General features: G+C 33.1%; 1 pseudogene; it reads left to right on the top strand.

Moving 5' to 3' along the window:
* Positions 1 to 1,591: 1,591 nt before the first annotated feature.
* LOC145607193 (uncharacterized) lies at positions 1,592 to 13,563 on the top strand (annotated as a pseudogene).
* The last annotated feature ends 1,563 nt before the right edge of the window (positions 13,564 to 15,126 follow it).

Genomic DNA, 15,126 nt, shown 5'->3' with positions numbered 1-15,126 from the left:
CAAGTGCGGAATATCATAAGCTACAACTTTTGATTTCTTTTAGGAAAATATAGAAATAATAATCCCAACTTTCATCAATTTTGCTACAATAATCCCAACTTTTGTTTATTCAGGAATAATCCGAACTTTGGGGATTCCTCTTTTTCTTCAATCCTTAACCAGTCAACAAAAGTCAATGACTTATTATATCAAGTCACTTAACACGTGTCAAGCCCTGATTGGTCCAAAAAAACTAAATTTTTTTTTTTTTTTAAAAAAACCAAAAATCACAAAACCACCGGTCACCTCCCCTTCCCCCACCAGCCCACCACCCTTACCACCACCCCATAGCCAGTCTTCCGCCCCTTTCTCGCCGGCCAGCCGCATGAAACAACCCACCGCATTGTCGTCTTCCTCCATCCCCGTAACACCCCCCATTCCCCACGAAACCACCACCCCAAAACCCCGAATCCACCAATGAAAATCCTACCCACTGCCTAGGAATTTATGTTAGGTTGAAAGATATACGCAGACTTTTCTTTAACTATAAATAATCATTATACGGGAAAAAAATATATACTTACCTAGGAATTTATATAAAGAAATGGTTAGATATCTAAGTTGGTAAATATATTATTTTACGATATATATCCTAAATTTTGAAAGAAAATATTTTGCAAATTTATTCTCTAAATATTTTTTTATAATTTTTTTTAAAAAAAATATACTAAAGACACACCAGAAGATAACACGTGTCATTGTTGGTGTGTCTTTTAGTATATAACTAGCTTTTTGGCCCGTTCAATGCACAGGTTGTTACTTGGGTTAATTATATTCATATACAAAGTAATTGGTTTATTTCTAAAACTTAAAAAAAAAAAAAAAAAAGAAAAAAAGAGTGACGGTAGAAATGTGAAAGAACATGAAGGAATTTAGTTAGATATATATAAATGAAGAATGTGGGATATGAAATGACATATTAGTTTAAATTATATTTAAAGTATAGGAGATGAAAAGACAATTATTTTATTATTGTATAAATGAAACACTTTATTTTCTTAGTTGAATTTGTAAGTTGTAAAATGCATAAAGACATAAACATACATATTAAGGGAGGTGACATTAGGCATATGGGGTGATGAGTGACTTGTGAATTGTGATGCCATGTGTCATATGAAAAATTTGTGGTTTGTGTTTTTAAATACTAATAGAGTATAGATATAGATTATTGATTGATTATTAATATTTCTCCTTTTATGGTCCCACACTAACCCGCTATTATATTTTTAATATTTATTTTCTCTCACATTCATTATTTTTCAATAAACTATTAACCTTATAATATTTCTTTATTTTATTTAAGTCAAATAAATTGCCTAAAACTATAGGTTTTCAAAGTGTAACACCTACTAAAACACGTAGGAAGTACTGTAGTGGGTTATTACTAGTATCTTTGAAGGGAATAGTGGGTAAATTTATATTATTAAAATATTAGGGATTTCAAAATAGGAAGTGTGTCATTAGAAAAAAGGGGCAAAAAAGGCAAGCGTGTCATTAGAGAAAAACGGAGGGAGTATTCCTTCTAAATCCAACATAAGTAACACAATACGACATGACAGATTTCGGGTATCTGATAATATTATACACATTGAAAATACACATAACATGTGGGTTGTTCATGTGAACTCAACTTGAATACTTTCTATTAATGATGCGTGGTAAATATAAACGTTTTTTCAAGTCTTAACATTAGCATTTTGCTATTGCTTTTCCAAAAAAAAAATGAAGCAAGGGAAAATTTCTTGAGGTATGTTGTGCCTCTCTACCAAGCTGTTCTAGAAGGTGACTGGGAGATAGCTGACAAAATTTTCAAAGAAGCTCCATACTATATAACAGCACCAATCACAAAACGAAAGGACACTGCTCTTCACATTGCAGCAGGATTGAACAACCTTGATTTTGTAACGAAATTAGTGAAGCTGATGATTGAAGTAAACGATCATCTTGAATCGCAAACAAAACTTGGAAATACAGCCTTCTGCATTGCAGGCTTGCAGCAATCAGGGAATGTAAAGATTACTCAAGTGATGGTGGCACAAAATGGTAGACTGCTAGATATCAAAGGCAGCAAAAATTTGACACCTCTTCATATGGCAATCCTTCTTGGGCATAGAGAAATGGTACTATATCTTTTGATGTTAATTACTGACTCATTGTTGAATGATGATGATTGCATCGAACTGCTTACCACTGCCATAGAGGCTGATTACTACGGTACATGAACATTGAAAACACTCTTTCCATCTTATTAATTTCTTCCCCTGTTCAACATTGTAGGCCAATTTTTTTTTTTTTTTTTTTTTTATAAAATTTTGCATTGCCATCATTCCTCTAAACAAAGGTTGTCATTAACAGTAATTTAACTTATTAAAACAAGAAAGGACATTGGCAATATTGCTACTAACATGTGCTCATTTGATGTGTAGATGTAGCGCTTCATTTCTTAGGTAATCATCCCCATTTGGCTCTCACTCGGAACTTAATGGATGAAACTGTGTTGCACACCCTTTCTCGGAGGCATCCACATACCCATATTAGCAAACAGAGCTTATGGGATACATTTCTACGACGATGTATGTCTATAGTGTTCCTTTTTACCTCTTTAAATTTAGCAAATATCTTGTAATATACGTGAATATGTGATTAAGAATTGATATTTAATTTCAGTCACCTACAAGGGAAAAGATAAAAGAAAATACCAGATGTCACTTGCAGTTGAACTAACTAACAGAGTTTGGAATGAAGTCATCAAACAAGATGAAGATGAGGTGTCAAATCTGATTGGACGTCCATGGCGCCTACTATTTTTTGTTGCCGAAATCGGGAATGTTGAGTTCTTACTGACTCTAATCCTTTCATATCCTGATGTGATATGGAATGTTGATCACAAATCAAGAAGTATATTTAATATGGCTATTAAATATCGATAAGAGACGGTCTTCAGGCTCATACATGAGTTTGGAGTCATAAAAGATTTGATCGCTTCTTACACAGATGAGGAAAACAATAACATGATGCATTTAGCTGCAAAGATTGCACCTCCAGATAGACTCAACTGTGTCTCGGGTGCAACATTACAAATGCAACGAGAATTACTATGGTTTGAGGTAAATATTCTCACTACACCATTTTTGTTTTCATTTTGCTTATGGGAAATTCCAAGTTTATCTTCATGATAAACGTTTATTGTCAATCTAAGGGTATTTATGGTATTTCCCCTTCATTAGTTGAGGATAAACTTGTCAATTCCAGCAGCTGATTGGATATAATTGCAATGACTAAGCATCCAGCATGTGCAAGCCTACGCCTTGTTGGACTTAACGGCACATGCCCACGCCTTGTTGGATTTCACGGCTTCCATCAAGCATATTCTTCCGTTAGTCAAACATCCTCTTCATTAATTCATGCAAGTTTGTTGACATGTTATTACCCCACAAATGGCAGAATATGATTTTGCAAGAAGGAGGCATATTCCCTTTGTATATTTACTTTCTTCAATTCATTTGTATAAATAAACATGCAAATTTTGATTGACTTTCAGTAAAATTTATTTTTGTGTTATAGAAAATTTAATATGGTAATTCGGTATATTTGGGAAGAATGAGGCATCTTTCCAAAGTATAGTCACTTTCTTTATTTATATAAATCAACATCTAAATTAATATTGTAGTTAAATTTGTAAGGTGTTATATTTATCTGATTTTTTTTTAAAAAATTTAATATATTAATCACCATCTAAATTAATATTGTAGTTATATTTGTAAGGTGTTATATTTATCTGATATTTTTATTTAATTAAATTTTGTATTTTTATTATTTTCTTATGTTACGATTCAATGTAATTGTAGATATGACGACGAAATTAATACTCCCTCCAGTGTTACAGTTTGACCGGCACATAGTTTTAGGCAAATTAATTGACTTAAATAAAATAATATGTAACTGGGGTAGTTAGAGTTAATAGTTTATTGAAAAGTAATGAATGTGAGAGGAAAGATACAATAATAAAAAGTAGTAGTGGGTTTGGGTGGGGACCATGAGAGGAGAAACATATAATATTTTAATGCAGTTTTTTGCCAAAAAAGGAAGTGTAACACTTATTAAAACACGGAGGGAGTAATGAAAATTTTATGGTTTTTGTTTTGAATTGGTGGGCATTTAGTAAGAGATAATTTAGCAAAGGAAACTGTGTGTCGAATCAAATGAAAGTCAATTGCACTCAACCAATTCGGGTAAATGAATCACATTAAAGTCAATTTAGATGTTGATTTATATATTAGTATTTAAAAAAAATATCAGATAATATAACACCTTACAAACACATTCAAACAAAGTTTTTTGAATAAAGTGAAAGTCAAATGCATTTAACGATATCTAATTAAGTCAAAATAAAGTCAAACACATTCCAAACAAAACAAACCTATTTGAATCAAATGAAAGTCAAATGCACTTAACAAAAGCTAATTGAGTCAAATGAAAATGATTTGCACTCAACAGAGCTAATTGAATCAAATAAAAGTCAAACTCATTCAAACATAACTTTTTGAATAAAATGAAACTCAAATGCATTCGACAAAGATAATAGAGTCAAATGAAAGTCAAACACATTCAAACAATGCATTATGAATCGAATAAAAGTCAAACTCATTCAAACAAAGCTTTTTGAATAAAATGAAAGCCAAATGCATTCGACAACGGTAATTGAGTCAAATGAAAGTCAAACACAGTCAACAAAGCTTTTTGAATCAAATGAAAGTCAATGGCACTCAAAGAAGCTAATAAAATAAAATGAAAGTCAAACAAAGCTTTTTTAAATCAATTAATTGAATCAAATGAAAGTCAAACGAAGCCTTTTGAAATTAATTGAAAGTCAAATGCGTGAGTTGAATCAAATGAATCTCAAACACATTCAAACAAATCTAATTGAATCAAATCAAAGTCAAATACATTCAAATACGTTGAATAAAATGAAAGTAAAAAACATTCAAGTGATTCGATACCCTCAAGTGTGGGTATCATTGATCCCTTCTTAATCTTAAGGAAAGAGACCATTGACATACTATAAACCTCTAAAATTGAGTAAAATAAAAGTCAAACACATTAAAACAATGCTTTATTAATCAAATTAAAGTCAAACTCATTCAAATAAATCCTTTTAAATCAAACGAAAGTCAAATGCATTCGACAAAGCTGATTGAATCAAATGAAAGTCAATTGCAGTCAACAAAGCTAATTGAATCAAATGAAAAATAAACACATTCAAATAAGTTATTTGAATTAAATGAAAATGAAATTCATTCAACAAAGCTAATTGAATCAAATGAGCTATTGTGCACAAGTTCCTTGAATTTGATGAAAGTCAAATGCATTCAAACAAACCTTTTTAAACTAAATGAAAGTCAAATGTATTCACAAAGCTAGTTGAAAATAATGAATGTCAAACATCTATCAAACAAAGTTATTTGAATCAAATGAAAATGAAATTCATGGAATTCATTAAACAAAGCTTATTGAATCAAATGAATGTCAAATACCTGTCAAACAAAGTTATTTGAATCAAATGAAAATGAAATTCATTCAAAAAAAAGCTAATTGAATCAAATGAGCTATTGTGCACAAGTTCCTTGAATTTGATGAAAGTAAAATGCATTCAAACAAACCTTTATAAATTAAATTAAAGTCAAATGTATTCAACAAAGCTAGTTGAATCAAATGAATGTCAAACAGCTATCAAACAAAGCTAGTTGAATCAAATGAAAGTGAAACACTATCAAATTGTTTTTATTTATGAATATTTTGATACGAAATAATTCTCAAAGTTATTTGAAAAAAATAACATAATGTCATAAGCGGAAAAAAAAAATGGGGGGGGGGGGGTTGAGGAGGAATCGAATCCTTGACCATTATGCTTAGTAGAAAGTTGAGAGTTGCGAAGTATGTGGACCATTGGGACAGTGCTAGCACCGTGTTATAATTTCCCAAAGAAAATTATTTATACTTGTTTCCACATGTATTTGGAAATGGGGACACGTATGAAATATATTTTCAATAAGTACAAGTATATTTTCAAAACTGATAACATATATTTTTATAACCGAAATTTTTATTTATTTATTTTTGTTCGAAAATCAAATAAAAATTATTTGGAAAAAATAACATAATGTCATAAGCGAAAACAAATTTGGGGGGGGGGGGGGGGGGGGCGGGGGGGGGGGGTGGCGGGGTTGAGGAGGAATCGAATCCTTGACCATTATGCTTAGAATGTTGAGAGTTGTGAAGTATGTGGACCATTGGGACAATGCTAGCACCGTGTTATAATTTCCCAAAGAAAATTATTTATACTTGTTCCCACATGTATTTGGAAATGGGGACACGTATGAAATATATTTTTAATAAGTGCAAGTATATTTTCAAAACATATAACATATATTTCATAACGGAAAGTTTTATTTATTTATTTTTGTTCGAAAAACAAATAAAAATTATTTGGAAAAAATAACATAATGTCAAAGCGGCAAAAAAAAATTAGGGGGGGGGGGGTTGGGGAGGAATCGAATTCTTAACCATTATGCTTAGTAGTATGTTGGGAGTTGTGAAGTATATGGACCATTGGGACAGTGCTAGCATCGTGTTATAATTTCCCAAAGATATTTATTTATACTTGTTCCCACATGTATTTGGAAATGGGGACACTTATGAAACATATTTTTAATACGTACAAGTATATTTTCAAAAGTTATTACATATATTTTTACAAAGGGCTCAAATTTATATTTTTAATTTTTCGGTTACGCCTAAAAAAAATAATTTCAAGTGAAAGTCTTATGCAAATCTAGTTGAATTGAATGAAATTCAAATACATTCAACAAAGCTAGTTGAATCAAATGAAAATCAAATGCAAAGCTACTTGAATCAAATGAACGTCAAACAAATTCAAACAAGACCTTTTAATTTGGATCAAATGAAAATCATATGCATTCAACAAAGCTAATTGAATCAAATGAAAGTCAAATGCGTTTAACAGATCTTTTTGAATCGAATGTAAGTCAAATGCATTCAACAAAGCTAGTTGAATCAAATGAATGTCAAACACATTCTTACAAAACTAACCGAATCAAATGAACGTAGTGAAATGCATTCAACAAATCTAATTTAATCAAATGAAAGTGAAATGTGTTCAACAAAGCTTAATGACTCAAATGGAAGTGAAAAACATTCAAACAAAGTTTTTTTAATCAAATGAATTTCAAACACATTCAAACAAAGCTTTTTGAATCATTGAAAGTTTAATGCATTCAACTAAACTAATTGAATCAAATTAATGTAAAACATATTCAATCAAAGATTTTAGAATCAAATAAATGTCAAATGCATTCAACTAAGCTAATTGATTAAAAAAAGAAAGTCAACACTAGGCGAAAAAAGGGGTTGGCCACCGGTTCAAAACCCCCCTTTGCCACCGGTTTTGAACCGGTGGCCAGTGGGGGGGTGGCAAAACCTAGGACAAAAGGCCACCGGTTCAAAACCGGTGGCAAAAAGACTTATTGCCACCGGTTAACCGGTGGCAATAACACTTCCCGCTATTTTTTTTTGGGTATTAATAAGTATTGCCACCGGTTTTTCGGTGGAACCGGTGGCAATAATGGCAGAAAAAACAAAAAACAAAATTTTTTTTTATTTTTATTTTTTTCACTTAAAAATCAAGACAAACTCACATATAAATTAGTGATATAATCATAATATACTGCTCGTTTCTCTGCTTCATCCCAAAACACACAATCATACATTTCATTCAAACATAAAATATTCATCAATGAATAAATAAGTAATATTGCAAAAAAAATCAAAAATTAAAAAAAAATCACAAAAAATTACATAAATTACATATATTATGTAACAAAAAAATCAAAAATTACATATAATCATAAATTACATGGTTTCTCTTTGAATTAACCTGAATCTGCAAAAAAATCACAAAAAATAAAAACACAATTCAAAATCAAAATAAAAAAAAATCACAAAAAACTAAAACACAATTCAAAAATCAAAATAAAAAAAAAATCTGCAAAAAAAATTAAACATCAGAATTGATAAAAAAAAATTTGGATATGAAAAAATTAAAAAAAATAAAAAAATAAAAAACCACCAAAACGGCAAAACCCACAAACCACCCACAACCCACGACCCGTATGTCCACCACCCACAACCAACGACCCACCACCCAACAACCCACGACCCACGACCCAACAACCCACCACTAAACAACCCACGACCCAACAACCCACGACCCAACAACCCACCACCCAACAACCAACAACCCACCACCCACGACCCACGACCCAACAACCCACCACTAAACAACCCACGACCCAACAACCCACGACCCAACAACCCACCACCCAACAACCAACAACCCACCACCCACGACCCAGAACCCACCACCCAGAACCCTCGACCCACCACCCAAATTCAACGACCCACCACCCACAACCCACGACCCACCCCACCACCCACCTAAAACCACCGCATACGCAAAATAACAACCCAAATTAACTAAAATAGAAAAATCGAAAAATAAAATAAAAAAAAACACACATACCATCACGGATTCACACAAAACATTATTGAAATAGGGTTTACGAGGCCAAATTCGACCATGAAAACTCTAGATCTAGAATTTTCATGGTCGAATTTGACCAGAAAACCCGTATTTTTATCATGAGGAGAGAGAAAGTGCGACAATAAGCTTGGTGGTGTCGTTGGAGGCGGAGATGGTTGATGCGGAGGTGGTTGTTGTTGCGGCGGTGGACGAGCCGAAGGAAGGAGAGAGGGAAAGGAGATCGCGTGAGAGGAGAGAGAGGGGAAGAGGCGTGAGAGGAGAGAGAGGGGAAGAGGCGTGAGAGGAGAGAGAGGGTGGAGAACAGAGAGGGAGGAGATGCGTGAGAGGAGAACAGAGAGGGAGTAAGAACGAATGAAGGAGAGAGGTAGGAGAGCAGGAGAGGCGTGAGAGGAGAGAGAATACTAGGGTTAGGGTATATAAAGGAAGGGGAAAGAGAAGGGTGGGCTTTTTTTTTTTATTTGATTATTGCCACCGGTTCAAAACCGGTGGCCTTTATCATTTATGCCACCGGTTCGGTTTGAACCGGTGGCAATGTACATATGCTTAATCCCGCCCATTTTTTAAGCCACCGGTTTTCAAAAACCGGTGGCCATTGAGCGGTGTTTTTTTCAATTTTTCTACTAGTGCAAACACATTCATACAAAGCTTTTTGAATTCGAATTGTTATTTGGATGCATTCAACAAAGCTAGTTGAATATTAGGGATATGAACAAAATAACTTTATTTATAACTATTTCGATAAACGAAAATGAACATGTCCAACTATTAATTTATGCTCACGATTGTTATTTATATATTTTGAAATGGATTTTCGCTTGTGTTAAAATTAGTGTCACATCTCCTTTTTTTTTTCCCTCCATACCCTACATTGAATATTAATTTAACAATTCACATAGTCTTCATCAATACTCGATCTCTATGGTAATCGAGAAGTAATATGTATGTATGAAATGTGCTATCTCAATATCTTAGTTTCAATGTACTGTGAAACTCACTCGATTTATTTATTTTTCACAATAATGTTACTAACACGGTTATACCACATAGTATTTTTAAATTCATTCACTCAATTATTAAGATATAATTTAATTTTTGATCTAAATGAAACACTATTTAAAAATGAGGAGTTCATATTTTACTAAATGTTGTCAATATTATCAAATTATCAATCCCTTGCTAGTTTATTTCTCTTCTTGCAATGGCTAGATGTTGCAGAACAAGAAGTGGAATTTAGGTCTTATGTTTTTCACTCCACCATCTGGGCTTGAATCTGAGATGGATTTCTCATCATTTCAATACCTTTTAAAAAATCCTACAGAACCAACTGGTTTCACATGACTTTCATTAGATTTAGGATCTTTTACCAAAATGGCCATTTGTGAAGTTAAAAAAATAAAATAACTGAAGTAAATCGATTTCAACTAAAATGTATATAATCCTCTAATTTCAACTAAAATGTATATAATCGTACATGGTATTGTACTATTGCCTGGCTGTGACTTTGTAATAATATATAAAATTGAATTAGTGAGTTAAATTATATTTTATATCTCATTGAAATACGAATGTAATTGTAATATATTGAGTGCTATTTTATTTGAGAAAGTATCCAATTAACAAAAAAATTTATATCAATTATTATATCTAAAGTAAATTTCAATATTGATATCAATACATAATTTTGTAAATTATTCATAAGTAAAGTATATGTTTGTAAATTTAGCAAAAATCATTTTTAATACATTGTTTAAGTTGCTAAAAAATAATAGGTAGTAAACTAGTGATGCATAAGAAGCTAGTATGTAGTATAGAGTAGGTCATTTAAGGGTATAATCTACACTCTACACCTCAAACATGCAAAACTTTGTATTGGACATGCAAGACTTCAATTCAACATGCAAGAATAGTTTGTGTTCCACATGCAAAGCTTGTTTGAATTCAATATGCAAGACTATGATGACCTTAATGATGACTTTGCTATTATTGACTTCAACAAGAAAAGTTGAGTAACAAATGAAGACTTGCATAGTGTATTGTCATGGACTCATGGTATCATGCACCCTTTGATTTTTTTGTCCATTAACCAATAGATGATCTTGGCTCCTATGACAAGTTATTAGAAAATAATTAAATAATTATAAAACATGGTTCTATATAAATGTATATCATCAATTTATATTTGATACATGCAAAACCACTTCGGAAATGTGTACAACAAGATTATTAATCCATTTACTAAAAAGCATTTTTGCTTATTTGTTCATGGCATGATAGTAAGTGTACGTATATTTGTAATCAAATTAAATAATAATATTCAAAAAAGATATTAAATTTTCAAATAAAATAATTATTGAAACTTGATTAAATTTTTTTTGGTTTGATTATTGTTTAATCTTTTTTTGGAAACAGATTATTGTTTTATCTTAATTAAATGATGTTAGCAAATTTAACCTTTAATTGTACGGGATTAAGTGAGAGGTAATATCTCTCATTTTTTTTTACATAATTTATGTTAGCTTATTTTCAGGTAATGATGGATCATTTTATCACATACTGAAACACCTTAAGAAGACACTAATTTTCGTGCATAATTACTGCTTCATGAACAACTTTCTTGGTTCATTATCATTTTATTGTTTTTACATACCTTATGTCTAGCGTTTTTATCTTCTTTAGTGAGTAATACCTGCTCTGTAAGTTTAGTTTTTTTTCACAGATAATAAGATTAGAGATTCTTCTATGTAATATGCTCATTCGGGTATGGTGGTCTCATAAATTTGTTCTTTTTAGTATTTCATTCGTATTAAATACATTACTATTGGATTTAGTATGATACATATATACATTCTAACAACTGTTTTTCATAACAAAAGTAACAACCCTAGCTTATCATGTGCATGATTTATCCATAGTTGAAACTTGCAAGTAGCAGTCACAACTGACTGGAATGATTAGTTGTAAGTAGAAGTAATAATTGACATTTAAATTTTAAAATACAAAGGAGTATTATTTTTTTTTTTTTTTGTAAAAGTTGTCAAATTAGCCTTGTAGAGTTATAGTTCCAATCTATTACGGAGTATCTATTAATTAATGTTAATTAGGGTTGTCAATGGGTCGTGTCGTGTCGGGTTCGTGTTCGTGTCGATGTTAAACGTGAAAAACTCTTGACCCAAACCTAACCCATTTATTAAACGGGTTGAAAACCCTTGACCCAAACCTAACCCGCTTATCAAACGGGTTACCCTTGTAACCTTTTACCCATATAGCAAAAGTACTACAGGAATTTAAAGTTGGTTGCTTTAGCAGCACAGCTATGCATAAGAATTGCCCCAAGTTAACTGTCAAATTTTAATTAACAAAAGTTGAATTTATTTTATCCGCGAAATTAACCGCCAAAAATTACGTAAATGTATACTTGGTGCCAAGGCAATTTACAAAATTACAAGTTTAGAATCAAATTTTCCATTTTTTTACTACTTAATTAATAGGTTAATCGTGTCGGGTTCGGTTAGCGGGTTGTCGTTCAACTTATTTATATAATTGGGTTATGCGTGTCGGTTTCGGGTTGAAAATTTCAACCCAAACCTAACCCGTTTAATTTCATGTCGGGTTCATGTTGACCCAATTATGTAAACGTGTTGAGAATACTTGACCCAAGGCCGCTTATTTCGTGTCGAGTTCGTGTCGAGTTATAGTGTTGTGTCAGCTTTTGATAGCCCTAATGTTAATAATCTTATTAAAATGGGTTAGGTTGTTTGTTTGATAGATGGTAAATTGGCTTATGGTGTGATTTTGATTATTTATCGCAATTCAAATTTAGATTGTATAACGAAGGTCATGACATATACCCAACAATCATGACATATATTTGCATGGTCAAACCAACAATAAATGCAACTAATGACAAAACAAGTGACGGAGCCGTTAATCATTTCCATCCAAGTTGTATACTTCAACATGTGACTAAGATGTTGATTGGGTTGCTTACTGGACTCCCTCAAATGCAGCAAGCTGATGTGGCTGCGAAGATTGACAAAAAACGTTAATCATGAAGATTAACTTGGCAGCCCTCTTTGCTTATTGATAGTACTTACTTTGAAATTGATAACTAGCAGTCTAGTATATATTCAACTTACAATTTCTAATAGGCTGTCAAAGAAATTGTCCAACCTCGTTATGCTGTAGCAAGAAATATAATGAAAAAACCCGCCAGAAACTACGAGGACGAAAGTAAATCTAATAGTGAAGAGGATGGAACTGAAATGGACAAGAAAGGTAAAACTTTTGGACAGACTCCCCAAGCTATGTTCATAGAACAACACAAAGACTTGCTGAAACAAGGGGAGGAGTGGATGAAGACGACTGCAGAAACCTGTACCCTAGTGGCAACCCTCATTACTACAGTAGTTTTTACAGCGGCTTTTACCTTACCATGTGGTAATGATGACAAAGGTGGGTCTCCGATTCTACTGAAACAAGCATCTTTTAAGGTTTTTGCAATTGCGAATGCAGTTTCATTGTTTGCATCAGCAACTTCCATATTAATGTTTCTATCAATCCTGACATCACGATACTCTATAATGGACTTTCAAAAGGTATTACCTTCCAAGCTTGATACTGGCCTTACATTTTTATTCATCTCAATAGCATCTATGATGGTTGGTTTCACTGCTACATTCTTCATCACCTTTCAACACGATTCGATATGGATTTCGGCGCCTATTGCTATCCTAGAAGCTATCCCAGTTCTGCTGTTTGGTTATCAGCAGTATCCTCTACTGTGGGACATATATCGTTCAACATATCAATCTTAGACTTTGTTCCATCCAAGTGGCAAACAGAAGCTTAGCTGGAAAAGTATAAGACCAAAAAAAAAAGTTGTGTTAGAAGAAAGTACCTTATGATCTCATTTGGAGAAGTGTTGAAGGGGAGGAGGTCCTAAATTCCTAATTAATATCTAGGGGTTCGTTTGGCATTGTTGTGGTTTTCTTTTTTTTTGGTTTTTTTGTTTTCAAACTCATATGATATAAGTCATAATTAAACAAAAATCAGTCAAACTTATTTAAATTATGATAATTTTAAAAACTGACAACAGAAAAGTAAAAACACCTTTTTCTTGTTTCCTGTTTTTGGTTTTTTGTTTTCAAAAAAACAGAAAATTGAAAACAAAAAATCATGCCAAACAAGCCCTAGGTGGTATGTTTAGGTGATGAGTGGCATTTATGCCACAATTTAGTGTTCTCTTTACAGGTTTTCCCACCCATTTGTAGCTTGTTTGCCCCCTTTTCTCTCCTTTTTGTTCCTCTTTTCTTTGTTTGCCTATCTCCTTGTTTTCTTCGTTTTTGTTTTGTAGGAATCAAGACATTAGAAGAAGAGCAATTCACCCCAAACTCCCCTGTGTGCGGGCGCGCAGCACTGTGAGAACCCGCGCAGGATGGCTCCAAGAACAGAACACAAACAGAAGATTTGTGCGCCTTGTGCGCGCTTAGTGTGCGGGCGCGCGACCTTGATGTGTGCGGGCGCGCAGCTCTGGGAGAACCCGCACAGAACATCATCAGAAGCAGAATCAAAGTAGAGTGTTGCGTGCGCCATGTGTGCGCCTTGTGTGCGGGCACACACTCCTCAAGCGCGGGTGCGCAGTGTTGCTAAGAGAAGGCGCGCATCCATGGGTTTCATTCTCCGTACCCACAGATCTGCGGGCGCGCAAGATCTGCGAGGGCGCACACACAGCTTCTGCGCGGGCGCGCAGTGTATGTGCGCGGTCGCGCACCGCTGAGCTGCAGTCTTTTTATTTCGTATTTTTTGTTTCCATTGATGAACTTGGATATTGAAGAAGGAGCTTGATTGAATCTTTGTAAATCTTCATCTTCAATTAATGAGCAATCTCTTACTCTCTTTCTTTACTTTTGTATTTAGTTTTATTTGCTTATTTTGATTTTTCTTCATTGCTTATTGATCATGTTGATGCTTATTGATTTGATGATTGATATTGTTTTCAATATGATTTGTGAGTAGTCACCTAGCCAAGGGTGTGGGGATGGTGTAGTTATTGATTGATTCATGATTATGATGATGGGGTTTTGTTAATGGTGATTAAAGTCTTTGTATGTTTGATATTCTTTAATCTTCTTGCAAGTGCACATTGTTAGTTGATTAAAGGTAAATCTTTGCTAACAAGAAACGGAAGTTGACTTAGTTAAGGTTCATTGTTATCGATAGTTCTTTGATTGCACCTTCTAATATATGGTTCTAGTGTGGAAGCATGGAGGCTATGTTAGGAGAAATTGATTAACCCCGGAAGGCGGTTAGATTGAGCTTTAATTCGAGATTCTTGCATGCTTAGTTTACCATTGCTTTGCTTCCGTGTTATTGCATGATCAATTGGCAACTACATCTACCTACTTCCCTTGGTGCTTAGTTATATTGATTTTTAATCATTCTTAATCTCTAGTTTAATTTCTTAGCTT

Source organism: Chenopodium album, chromosome 23, assembly GCF_948465745.1.
Source record: "Chenopodium album chromosome 23, dcCheAlbu1.1, whole genome shotgun sequence".
Classification (NCBI taxonomy): domain Eukaryota; kingdom Viridiplantae; phylum Streptophyta; class Magnoliopsida; order Caryophyllales; family Amaranthaceae; genus Chenopodium; species Chenopodium album.
The sequence above is the reverse complement of the archived record's forward strand: the minus strand, read 5'-3'. Positions and strand labels throughout refer to the sequence as shown.